General features: G+C 48.9%; 1 protein-coding gene and 1 pseudogene across 1 annotated transcript in view; one reads left to right on the forward strand and one right to left on the reverse strand.

Annotated features, from left to right (window-relative positions):
* Nucleotides 1–13,891, reverse strand: part of LOC149328233 (uncharacterized) — a 230,728-nt gene that overhangs the window by 194,600 nt on the left and 22,237 nt on the right. The gene's annotated exons all lie outside the window — the stretch shown is intronic.
* Nucleotides 9,505–13,128, forward strand: LOC149328239 (BTB/POZ domain-containing protein 6-like; annotated as a pseudogene).

Genomic DNA, 13,891 nt, shown 5'->3' on the forward strand with positions numbered 1-13,891 from the left:
GTGTGTGTGTGTGTGTGTGTGTGTGTGTGTGTGTGTGTGTGTGTGTGTGTGTGTGTGTGCGTGTGTGTGCGTGCTTGCTCTTGTGTGTGTGTGATCGTACGACGGTCTTAATACGTTTACGGTACTTGGTGGCGAAAAAAATTCCCTCTTCAGGGACAACGCAGTGGGCAGTCCCTGAAGAGGCAATTTTGTTCGTCACCAAGTACCGTAAACGTCTTAAGGCCGTTGTACGATCGTTTTTGTGCCGATTCCGCAAGAGTGCGGTTCGCACGCCTGCGCGCGGACGTGGGGCTGAAGGTTGTTGTACAATCACTTTGCTGCCTGCGGGCGAGCCGGGTGGTTCCAGCGTTCCGATTGGCGCTCCCGGCAGTGCCTCCCGTCTAATCGCGTGCGGCGGTGCAGGTATGTGTTTCTAGCAAAACACGGAGATGTCTTGCGGTAGAAATTAACCGTATTAACTGCGGCGTATTCGAGACATCCGCTGCGTCAACGTTTCTTTTGCAGCGGGATTTTCGTCGAAGGTAAAATCGTGATCGGCTGTGATGGCACGGATCTCTGTTTAGCCGACCCTGACGGCCGCGAACCAATACGCGACAAAACATTGCAACATATCGAAGGCGAGCCTGATCATCTGAAGCGATGTCGTGGGAAACCATACGTATTCGAACCATTTCTATCCATGAGACTGAAAAATGCGTTACATCGCGATCGCGTACTCCTCCTCGTTCGACGATACGTTCTCGCAACGGCCAGTGATTTCTGCTCCATGCCTCCGCTGAAACTTGCGCTGCTCCGACGATTTCAGAACGACGACGCGATTAATTCTTACTGCCAATTCTAGATCGGGCCAAGCAGCAGTACAGGCTCCTAACAACGTTATTACAACCGAACCGGGATAATCACATATTTATATTAGTTTAGATTACATGCTTAATATATTTAGTGAGTTACTCAAAGTAGCACACTGCGCTGTTTTTTTTTGCATTGCTGACAGAAGAAAATAATTGCACTCGCAGCCTTTCCCAACAATCTGCAAACTACATAGTTGTCACTAATATGTAAACGGCCTCCTCTCTGGCTCCCTACTCACTGTTATTGCAAGAGACGTGCTTTTCTTTTCAATGTATATGGTGTGTGTGTGTGTGTGTGTGTGTGTGTGTGTGTGTGTGTGTGTGTGTGTGTGCGTGCGCGCGCGCGTGCGTGCGTGCGTGCGTGCGCGCGTGTCTGAATGATGCGTGCGTTAAAAATTCACATTTTAGCACACTGCTGTCGAACACAAATGCAAATGCACATGAGAAATTATGCCTTTTCCAACCATTTGGCACAGCTAAAATCATTTGTAATTAAAGTAGCTCTGCATTTTCCACAACAGTGACAATGCAACCTTAACGGTTAATTTTTGTCGTTTTTTTCCAAGCCATTATGAAGGCCAAAATAGAAGTAGCACTGTGTGGCTGCAAAGGGGCTTAGACGTGCATCACCCCGCTAAGGTGCACGGCTTTGTGCTGCACAGTGACAGCGGGCCATGTGGTTGCCGTTTAACATTCCTTCCTGAGCTCATATTGCAGTTGCACAAGCCAGAATGCAGCGTTTAAAAGAAGCATGGGAAGTTCTGCTCAAGGCCATGTCATTGTTGCTATGTACAAAACAAGCTGGCAGATACTCTGTGCAACTTCAAAGCGTTCTCAAATGTCGCTGTGAATGGAAAATAAAGTGTGTGCTTTGGTATTGCATAAAAGTCTGTACATGCCATTCTCATCACTATAATCATAATGAGATGTGGTAGCCAGTAAACTAAATCAAAGGTAGAGGAAATGCAAGAACCAATTTGGAGGGTTTATATGGTAACGGCTCCTGGCTTAGGCTGAGAAAGAATACTTGTATAGCCGGGAAAGACGGTATGATGGCCATATTATCTTGTTATCACGAGCAAACAGTAACATCTCAAGCAGAATTTGTAAAGAAGCAGAACTTTTTGTGTGGCTAGTTGGTCCATTGTGACATAAGTGAAACAGCGCGAAAGAAGCCCGAAGCACGAAGAGTTTGTAAATTAGAGCTCAAAGGAGTCCGGACACCAGCGACGGCACTGACAGTAGGTCCCCCACGTGGCTGCGGCAGGCGTTCGCCGTGACGGCGAAACGACCGGGCCGGCCGTTTAGCGAGGCAGGGAGACGCGTGACGTCACACACTCCAAGGAGCAGTAGTTCGGGTCGCCGCCGACAGGTGCTCCACTTCAAGGAAAAAATAAAGGAAAAAAGTGGCTTCCGCTGACTTCGTGAAAAAAACGATGCGGTTTCAGTCGACTGAGGACCGCCAGCTTTAATTCCAGCACGAAATTAGACCGCATAAAAGTTATTGCAGTATACACCTATTTCAGTGCCAGTCTCGTTTTCAATGACAGAAATTAACTGAGGCGTCGATAGGCATCAGAAACTTGGCAAAGACCAAGTTGAAGTTAGGCTGAAAAACGCCGAAGAAAAACAGGAAAGCAGTGACGGCTTTCGTCCTTATTGACATCTCTTCACTGCAGCTTGAAGATGACGGCTTTTGTGCTTAAGATGAACCACTAATTAAAAAAAAATTAGTGTCCATGAGTTACCAACAGAGCCTAAATCATACCGAAAAATTCAGGGGGTACTTTGGCTCTCTAAAGTGCTGCAAGGCGAAAGCCTTTCCTGACGCACTGTTTGGCATTGACTGCGAGACTGTTTCTGCTCTACTAGTGCTTTATTTGACCACACACTTTGACTACACATTAAAACTACACACTTTGACTGCCGACTTTGACTGCTTCGTTAGAACGACTCTCACTCTATGCTTCGACGAGTTCGGTTGTATCCATGGCTCTGTTTGCAGTAATGAGGTATGCAATGTGGTCACCCACGAATGCCTTACGCCCCCTGTCGTAGCGGACGACAACTATTCTTGATTAGTTGTCGTCTGCTTTAAAAGGGGGCGTCAGACATCCGTGGGTGACCTTATTATTTCGAATCCGCGCACATTGACGACATAAGCATTTCGACCAACCGAAAAGCGTGACTCCTCTGCTGACAACCTTCATTTGACAACAATGAGGCATTAAAAGCTCTCGCCTTAAAGGGATACTCAGGCGGTTTTAGAATCAGCTAATTTTTTAGGGTTTTGAAGTAATGTCATTGCTGATCATGTCTGTGAAATCATTTTTTCGATTTCAGTGCCGCAGTCACCAATTGAGAGCGCGATGTTTAAATCTCCCGCGGCCCGGTTGAGCGCAGGAGAGGGGAACCTTGTCCATGTCGGCCAACGTGACGTCACGTTGAGGAGCCAGGGGTACTTCGGCGCACCCGGGAGAGCTTTCAGCGCGCGTTGTTTCGCATGCTGAATGCGTTGTTCCTTGTACTGCGTGCGTTGTGACTACGGTGTGGTTGTGACGTACAAAGCGTGTCAGCCGACCTTGAGAATCAGGTTCAACACGAGGTACTACTCTGCGTTCGTGTCCACGAACAACTACGGCCGCGACTGTGTCTTCCACTGTTTTCCGCAAGATCATAAGCTCGCAGCGCGAGCGCTCGCTACTGTGACGAATTCAAGCCGACCAAAGCAAGCGTACTCTGCTCGAAGCACTTTCGCAAGAGCGGCTGCATGCAGACCTTGTCCCTAATGTGATCTCTGGAGATTTGTGTCGAAAAGGCGCGGCTGAACCATGACACAGTTCCTTCGATTTTCTCGCGCATGTGAGGCGTGTCCCCATTCCGAAGAAGCACCTCTTCTAAAAGTACAAACGTGCTCACTTAGCCCCTGCAGAAACCTTATAGAGGCTCAAGCATGTGTCGCTCTACTCAGCTTAGGTGCGGCCAGACCACCCGTGGCGTGCTCAGCAAGGCTCGGTTAGTGATTTTGTACTCGGTTCGACGTGTCCAAGCAAGCAAGCAAGAAAGCAAGCAAAGCACAATTAAGCAAAGCAAGCATCGAAGCTCTTCAAATATGCGGCATCTCGTTTATTAGTAGCTAAGCGATTAAAAGAAAAGCGTTCGACAGCGTTCGACGTTCTGATTTCGAATGCAAAGTTAAGAGAGAAAGGAAAGCCAACCAAGTTTTTGCATAAAAACACCATGTTTCGCAACCTTATTCGGTATCTTCATCAAGTTGTGGCAGCAGGTGAGTTCCAGCTAGCTTGGCTTTTAAACACACATAAAGTTGGCCACTACTTCATTGAACCTAAACTGCAAATGTGGGAAGGGCGAACGTTTCCGAGGGAGTGATTAATATTTTCTGGCACCTGCTGAGCGCGCCACGGGTGAAGCAGCAGCCTTGAGCGCGTATTTGGCTTGGTTTCCAGCGCACAATGATTGCGTCACTATCCTGTGTACACATGCCTCGCAGTGCTTGGCCACTGCGCTTCGCTAATTTTAACATCAACTTTGTGCTGCTTCATCGTTTCCTTGAAAAACTTCCTTGCCCCAACTTACAACGCCGGGTACTGAGAACAGGATTTTTTGTACACTGCGCTTTGGGCCTTTTCTTTAGGATGACGCTCTTTCGGGCGAGCCAGGAGGCGTCCGTTGGTGGTCATTAACTTGAGTATTGTTGGCACCCTTTCCTTTCCGAGAATACGAGCCGAGGTTGTACTGGCACCTTTTACCCATGGTCTGCATACGCGTCTTTCACGCTGGCGTATGCTTGTGCTATTCGTAGAATTCTCTGCTTCTGTATTTTTTGGTTTCAGGTGATACGTGGAATGAACAAACTGCAGTATCCTTTACTTAAGAGGTCAGTAAAAAAATATTCACCATATTCGCTTTCACAACACAACGGAAAGCTGCGATCTGCACTCAACGCAGCGCCGGATCCGCATCGGCAGCTTCCCCAGTCCTCAAAGTGTCGTCACGACCTCTCTTGACCAATCACGGGCGGCGGCGCGCCGCACGGCGTGCCCCGCGGCACAGGCCGCATATTTCTGCTAAAAAAGGCAATTCGTGCTTGTTTTTGCCTTATATGGATGCGATATTCCAGTATACAGCATGAAAAACTATGGTATGCCGCTGCCAGCCTGATTTTCAAAAAAAGTGCTTCAGTCTCCCTTTAATAGAGGCAATAAAAAATGGAGAAAAAAACCTAGGAGGGAGCATGACGTCATGCGCTCAGCCTCTGCAAGCCATCCTCATCTGACGCCGCTGCCGAGGGCCCTTTTGCGCACTGACTCTTGGGAAATAGGCCCTCCATGACTACCAGACTGCCAAGCAGCTTGGATCGCGGTGCTTTTTAGTGATTGTCCGTGCTCCGATGTAGCGCAGAAGCGTGGCGCCTGGGTTGCAGCTTTGGCGGAATGCGTACCGAGCTCGAGGTTTTCTGAAGGCTCCGCGTCTCAACACTTCTGTTGATTACACTCTCAAGTTTTTGGGTGCACTGCAGAAAACCGCAGGTAAACTTTTCATCAAAGGGTTCATCGGTGGGCACTGTGCTTTTGAACTAACGTCGCTGTACGCTATATGTGTACGGTACTCCAGTACCGGCGTCAAGAGGCGTTTTCTTGGTCTTGCTAGAAATACAAATTGCCCATGCCCGCTTTGAATGTCGCTAGAATTCAGAATTTTTCTCAGCGGCGTGCCGCCGCGACATCTTCACTGTTCAAATGTGGTTCATAAAGCGAATGGAGAGGAATTCCTTTCGTCGTTTACACACATGCGGAGCGTTTATTTCAGCGCATGCTCTGAGCGGAGAAGTCGAGAGTAGGCGAAGAAAAAGAGCCTCTAAAAAAAGGGCGCAGTGGCTTCCAGAGCGCTCACGGCGGACGGACGTGTTTAACGAGCTCTCCAGCGCGCTGCACTAGATTCTATTTGTCGGGCAGGCGGACTTCGGCCCGCCCAAGGACCCACCGTTCTCCGCTATTCTCGAGGCACAAGTCGCGCCGAATACGCTCGCGCGCATGCATACGCGGTTCCGACGTGAAATGCAGCAGTAAAGTATTTCTCTCTCTCGCGGACGGCTTTACGTCTGCCTCTGCGCGGGATCTCCCGGCCCTCGGCGTTAGCTTTTTGTCGGTTTCGGAGCCGATGCTCGGAGTTGACGCGGTGCTATGGGCTCACGCCGTTGCTCGAGAATTGGCTGCCCATGTAGGAAGACGACGGCAGATACCGTCCTATAGAATAATGCAGCTTTCGTTACTGCGACCTGACAGGCGCTGCCATTAGTGACAGTAGCAAGAGTTTTCTGTTTGTGATTGTGATGAGGCCCCCAGGACGGCGTTCTTCCGTACGGATCCTGCATCCCGGCGCGCAGCATTTCATTGCGCAGCTCAGACGACCGAGCCGCACTTCGCGAAACACACGGGCGCACCGAGGCACTGGCCTCTCGGCAAATACAAATCTCCAAGCTCCATGGCCTGCGTGCGCTTCTCAAATTTCGAGCGCAGCCGTGTAGGTCGTCTGACACAACACAAAGAGAGAGCGAAACCGAAATCCGGCTAAGAGCTACCGCTGCCTTCTCACGTGAGGGCCTATTTCCCATGATGCTTTCCATTATATTTTTTATGACTAGGCTTCAAGATTTTGACGTCACTGTCCCTCCTAGTTTTAAGCATGGAATGCTTTTAGCTCCCGTTGTCGGCATTGTGGTGACGTCACGCCGAGACCGAGAGCCATCATCCGGGCACTGATTTCCAGTCATCCGGGCTATGAAACGAGAACATCCGGGCACCGTACGAGACTTACTGAGATTCAACGAGACTCTCTAAGCCCTCCTACGGGACCGGCATACAAGCGCCGATTGCTCTCCAAACGAGTCACAAAAAATAACTGCTGCCAGTGTCTTCTCAATGTTTATCAAGATATCAGTCGAGCTGTGCATTTGATAATGCACAGAATTATAATTTCCGATTTCTAATAACGCGTGGAAAAAACACATACATGCCACAATACACTTCGTTGTCATACGTGATCTGTTTGGGGCTTTGAGAGAAGGCCGCTTAGAGAAAGAGGGGAGCTCCAGCGCGCATGGCTTTTGGCGGAAAACTTTCGCTCCCTCCCCAAGGATGGCGCTGCGGTCCCATACTCACGCATGTAAAAGACCGGCCGCTTGGCCTTCAAGCCCTTTCCCCACGGAGGAAGGAAAACTTTCCTTCCTCCATGCCTTTCCCCCTCTGGCAGGCAGATGTATACACGCTCGCGGAGTATCCGAACGCGCTGCATATACATTCTTGTCAGGCCTGCGTGTCGTCGTGCCAGCGTACGCTTCTGCATCGTCCTGGATTTCAATGCCGCCACCGTCACAGCTGCTTAAGCCGAGCAATGGAGCCTGTGTTAGGCCCGTAAACATTTCATGCTTACTCTGCTCTCGGTTGCGGGAGAGGCGCAATTTTTTTTTCCCGCATGCAATAAATCATACATAGTGTGGAATACGTTGAGCTCAACATAATATTTCTGTTTAACTCGCACACACTGGGAGTTCCCCACAAATAAGTATTTTAGGGGCATTTTTATTTATTATGTAGTTGAACGACATTGCCAGCTTGGACGTGCAGCACTTTTTGTGTTTCGGATAACTGAACAGAATTGTTCATTACTGCCCACTCGGTGATATATAAAGTCGGCGATTGGGAAAGATAGAAAGTTTAGTAATTAACAGCTCCAAACCGAAAGCGATTGTTTCTCGTGCGAGATCAACACTTATGCCGTCGGACTTACGACTCAAGATAAGTGGTTCGGAGGCAGAAATCGTGAGTGAATTTAAAACATCGGGGGCAATTCCCCTGGAAACAGCGCCTTTGGTCTGGCACATAGACTGCATGTCGTCAAGACGTTTCCTGGCCATAGTACGTTAGTCGGGTCCTAATCTTTAAACTCTTACAGTACGCGGATAAAAATACAGAAGCGCGCGGCAAATGCCCCTCAAAGCCGGCCTTCCAGCCAGTGCCGTAGACCGACTGTAATGACGGTTAGCCCCATTTCGCGAAGAGCCGCAATGGTGCCTCAGTGGTTATGGCGTTCGGCTGCTGACCCGAAAGACGCGGGTTCGATCCCGGCCGCGGCGGTTGAATTTTGATGAAGGCGAAATTCTAGAGGCCCCTCTACTGCGCGATGCCAGCGCACGTTAGAGAGCCCCAGGAGGTCGAAACTTCCAGACTCCTTCACTACGGCGTCCCTCATAGCCTGAGTTGCTTTGGGACACTGAACCCGATAAGCTATAAACCACATCGCGAAGAGAGCGACCAGCCACATTTTTACCTTAGAACCTCTGCGAAGACTACCGTTACCAGTGAACCGCTATGAACGCCTACAGGAAGATGCGTTTTTGTAAGCGTTCGCAACGAATTGAGACGCCTCGCGGAATTTCAGAAAAAATGTTTCTGATCATCACAGTTGCGCTGTGGGGTAGGCATATTCTTTCAAAAATAAATGCGCTCACAGACGTGTATAGGAATTGTGTGCTACGCACTGCAAAAGCACGGTTGCTTTCTTGTAGGCATCCTGTAGTGTTTTATATCGTTAGCAGAATGAGGAATGAACTGCGTGGTTTCTGGTGTCGCTTCATATTACACTGTCCTGTTGCTGCTGCGATACTTTTGGCCTCGCCGCTTGACTTTGCAGAACTGAAGCAGAAATGCTGGTAAAGCACTTTTTTTTAAAAATGCAGCTAGATATTCGCCATTAATCTCAGCGTTAACGAGAGGAATTCAGACAACGTGATAGGGCCTAAGATACTGGCTACAGCACCTCAAATGTTTACATGACGGAAGCCAACCGCCACCAAAACCAGGGAGGCGAGGGAACGCACTTTTTCTTAATTCGCATTTTTTCAGCAGCGGGAGATTAATAAAAGCAGAATAGAAGCAACCACATGCCTCAGGTGGGAACCAAACCCACGACCTCTGAATTTAGCGTCCGGTGCTCTACCAACTGGGCTAAGGTTGCTTTTTTTTCGGTATTGTTCTGAGCTACGGCGACGGCTGTCCAGTCTTCTGCTTTTGTGGCTATATATGTGCAGTACAAGCGAACCTCGAGAGTGTTCACTAGCGCCACTCTCGTCCGTAGCGGTAGACGTAGTACGCCCTGTATTAACCAGAGTGCCACGTAGGAACATGGTGGAGCTGTGAGGGCGGAAACTGTGCGAGAACTCTCACATGCTACCTGCGGCATCAAGTCTGCCAGATTCGAGGCCCTCGTTAAGGAATTAAGCATGAAAGGGAAGGAGGATGAGGGGCTCGTTATGGCATACACTACGGAAGCCAACAGCCACCGAGACCAAGGTGCGTAGCGGATGTATTAAGGTGAAAGCCTTTAATGGCTCATACTCGCAGCCATGACTCTGTCCGTCCGTTACATCTGAAGTGAAAGTCAACGAGTCATTATTTGTCACAAGTCCTTACTGACTAGTCATGACTGGAATTAGAGAAAAACTAGCGCCAAACCATGCACACCACAAGGGAGGAACGAAGACGAGGCACCAGCACTAACTCACAACTGAAATTTTATTGAAGCCAGGAAGCACCTTATGTAAGGTGAAGTTTCATGGGTAAAGAAGGGTGACATGGAGGAGAAGGTGAACAAAGGCAATCATATGCGAACGCAGAAACAGGCAGGCAGCCAAAAATCCGAAAAGAAAAAGAACAGTTACTTGAGAGCTGAATCCAGAAATTCGAACTCGGAGGCAAAAAGAGATAAAGATGGAGTGCTGACACACCTACAGCTAAATTTCATTATGTAAAAAGCCTCCAGACTAACATATGTAGTTTAACTGTGCTGTTGCCAAGAATTTTCGTCTCATTTAACCGTGCCTCGCAACTGTCGCTGCTCATTACGTGCGCAAGCAAATGTGCGTACTTATCTTCGAAATCTGCTAAATTTCGGGCATGGTCCCCCAAACGCTCGTTGATGCAGTGGCCAGTCGGGCCGACATAAAACTTGCCACACGTTAAGTGAATAGCGTAGACCACTCCTACGGAGCACTTGGTGAAAGGAGTATCGTGCTTAATCTGGCAACCCTGCTTTCCTAAGTTGCAGATTTGGGGGCACAACTTTACCAGCTTGTTAGGAGCCGAAACGACGACACTCACGTCATAACTGTAGGCCACTTTTCTCAAGTTGTGCGAGGTTTTGCGCACGTAAGGCACAACTAGCGGCTTCTGTCCTGCCACCAGGCCAACAAAATGACTCACGTCACACAACGAAATGACATACCATAACATCTGATCGCATTTTACGCTCTGCAGGAAGTTATTCTCGAGAACTGAAGTGTTCTTGTTCAGCATATGACATTGTTTAAAAGTTCATTCAACGTTGGTTTCGGTTGCAGAACGATTATGACACGCAACACCGTATTCAGTTAGGCACATGTGTGATTTTCCTTGAGTTTGCACTCAGCCTACGTCCCTGATCATTCACCTGCTTCCGGTGTTACTTCCACTTGAGCGCTGTACAGTGTCACGCTGCATTTTACAATCGCATCATGTCCTTTTAATTACGCCATTTGTCTCTGAACCTGCCGCAGTGCATTGGCCGTGGTTGAGGCAAAATCGTCGCACTCATCTTTTTGCCGAGCTGCACTCGCAGACTGCTCTCAATGCTATGCCTTAAAAGGCGCTCTTTTAACTCAAGAAGCCTATTTTTAAAAATTCTGTAAACTCTTCGGTGAAACACCTGTGTAAACACAAGTTGACTGTTGGACATGTCGGTGCGGCACGTCTTAAAGTTTCTGCGCGAGAAACAGAGAAGAGTGGGCGGGCGTATGCATTAGCAGACAGGCTTTGAGCTTAATGGACCAAGGAGGTCCTTTGCTTCACCAGCATCGATAAGGACTAGAATGTGGGCGGCCTTTATTTTTTTTTTTGTTTCTAGAACCGGGTTGTGAAGGTTTGGTCATTGATTTGGTGACGCGAAGTCGCTGACAAACTACGACATAACCCGACCTCTGTCCTTCACTTTCAGTCCTCTTTTGCAAGATTTCTCAACGCTGAGGACATTGCTGACGTATAGATCGTCGTGGATTGTGCCCACTTTCCCGACCAGCGGAAGTCATTCAAGGCGCATCGCCTGATCTTGGCGCTGCAGAACAATGTCTTCAAAGCCAAGTTCAATGGAGACGTCCCCAAGGAAGAACGTGTAATCATCACCGACTTGCACTCGGAAGGCGTTCTTGACCTTCTTCGGCACGTGCACTCAAGTGATTTGGCAGTTGATCCACCGCTATGTGGCGTTACATGTTTGCCATGATTGTTGTGGTGGCAAACTTAGCATCCTCAAGGTGGTTCATGACAGACGGTAAATTGGTTTTGGGGGAAAGGAAATGGCGCAGTATCTGTCTCACATATATCGGTGGACACCTGAACTGTGCCATAAGGGAAGGGGGAAAGCGGGACTGAAAGAAGACAGAGGTGCCGTAGTGGAGGTCTCCGGAATAATTTCGACCCCCTGGGGTTCTTTAACGTGCACTGATATCGCACAGCACACGGGCGCCTTTTCGTATTCCGCCTCCATCGAAATGCGGCCGCCGCGGTCGGGTTCGAAGCCGGGTGCTCCGGCTCAGCAGATGAGCGCTTCAACCATTGAGCCACCGGGGCGGGTTAGGGTTTAACGCCCCAAAACGACTCAGGCAGTGAGGGACGTCGTAGTGAAGGGTTCCGGAAATTCCAGCCACCTGGGGTTCTTTAACGCGCACTGACGTCGCACAGTACACGGACCTCTAGAATTTCGCCTCCATTGATATTCGATCGCGGCGGACCGGGATCGAACCCGCGCCATTCGGGTGAGGAGCCGAGTGCCATAACCACTGAGTCATCATGGCGGCCGCATCCTCAAGCGATTTCGTCTTTCTAGTTGTTTTTTTCTTGCAATATGTCAGCACAGCAGCGCTGTACAAGTTTGGGGACTTTTGACAGGATCCTGTCGGCGACGACCCTGGTTGGTCGACGCAGGAACCTCACCACTGATTCAGCTTTGTTCCCGCAGTATATTTCCTTCATGCTTTCATCGCGTGGTGCGACTATTCTTGAAGCATATAGAGACTGCGCGGTCGGATCGGAAAGGATATGGTTGCGCTATGTATAAGAAAGACGCATCCTCAAGCGATTGCGTCTTTCTTATACATACTGCCACCATATCATTTGCGATGCTACCAGGCTGTCTCTTTATGCTTGAACCTTACGTGAGGAAAACATGAAGGACATTTACTGCGGGAGCAAAGTAAAATCACTGATGATGTCCTTGCCTCTACCAATCAAGGATATCGCCTATGGCATCCCGTCAAAAGTTCTGAAACTTGTACAGCGCTCGTGTACTGGCCTACTGTAAAAAAACAATAGTGCAACAAAAAATGCGAGACGCTTTATTTTGACTATTTCACCTTTTGAAAACGCTGTTGAGACCAGATGCTATTAAGCAGAAGCAGTCTCGGCTCTACCGGCTTGTTTTTGGCAGTGCTACGTTTTGTTTCGTTTGCATTATTGTCGGTCGTTGTCAGAAATTAAATTAAAAACTTAACTTTAGTGCAATTATTTTGAAAGTCTGAAGCGGCTTCAGAAATTTAGAAGATGCAGGAACTTGTAATGCATTGTGTTCAATGCAGGTACTTCTACAGCGGCCAGCTGGAAGCGAAAACCGTGCATCAGGCCCTGTGCACTCGAAGCTCGGCTCTCAAGTACCTGGTGCCAGAAATCGCAGAAAAGTGCATTGCTCACGTGAAGCACAATATGAAGCCGGATGATGTGTGCCCGGTCTTGGACTACGCCATCACTATGGGTGAAGATCACAGTGACCTCCCTGCGTTGGACATCCTCCTTGCAGATAGCCTCACCGTGCTGTCGTCAGAAGAGTTCGCATGCTCTTCGGAATACACGGTCGATTACGTCATCGACCATGTCGTTGAAGTGCCTTAGATTTCGGTTATTCAGGCCCTCCACAGAAGGGCACAGGAGCAGTGGCTTCACAAAGCTGCCGTTGACGGAGAGCCTGAGCTCCGAGCGCTCGTGAAGCCCTTCTTCCCCAAACTTCCGTTGCTCGCGCCCTCGCACAGGAGTTCGCTACTGGACCGAACCTGTGGGGATTCCTAGACGACCACGAGGCTCGCGCAGTCTTCAGCAGCATTGTGAGAAAAAGTTCCCTGCATTTCCCCGATGGCTTCAACAACGTCGACTATTCATTGAGCAAAGGAGAATAACATGATGCGCCCGATGCAGACGCCCGAACTCGAATGTCTACTGACCAGTGCTAAATTCAGAGCCACTGGCGTAACCTAGCCCGGCGGTCATACATCCAGGTCCCACGTTTAAATGTTTGTCTGTTCCCTCGGTAAGGATCATTCCTTCTTAATCTTGAGTTCAGTTATGCGATTCCTGTTTAGCATGCTGAGAATTTTTGTACATTGCGCTCTTTGCTTTGCTTCATCAGCGAAGGCGTGAGCAGGTGTTGCATTTTCATTTCATTTCATTTCATTTCATTTTATTACCTTAAAGGCCCCTTAAAAGGGGTGTTACATAAGGGGTGGCAAGAGTAAAAGCACAAATTCACAATGACAGGAAAATTTCTACGTTATCAGTGAAAAGACTTGGGCAAGTGATGATGGCAACGTTGTTCGGAAGGCCGTTCCAGTCTGCGGCTGCACGAGGAAAGAAGGAATTAGAAAAAGTGACGGTGCGTGATCGTGGACGGGAAACTTTTAGGCGATGGCTGGTGCGCTGAGATATGCGTGCGGGTGGAAGACTATAAGGTGCGATGTGCATAGGGCTGTGGAAGAATTTGTGAAATAAAGACATGCTGGCAATGCGACGGCGGAGCGATAAGGGTGATAATCCGGATGCTGTTCTTAAGGACGAAACACTGATGTCATAAGAGTAGGATGAATGAATGAAACGAGCTGCGCGATTCTGAACAGATTCGAGGGCATTGATGAGATATGCTTGATGAGGATTCCAGATGGGCGA

Source organism: Amblyomma mixtum, chromosome 9, assembly GCF_055824585.1.
Source record: "Amblyomma mixtum isolate Tamu chromosome 9, ASM5582458v1, whole genome shotgun sequence".
Lineage (NCBI taxonomy): Eukaryota > Metazoa > Arthropoda > Arachnida > Ixodida > Ixodidae > Amblyomma > Amblyomma mixtum.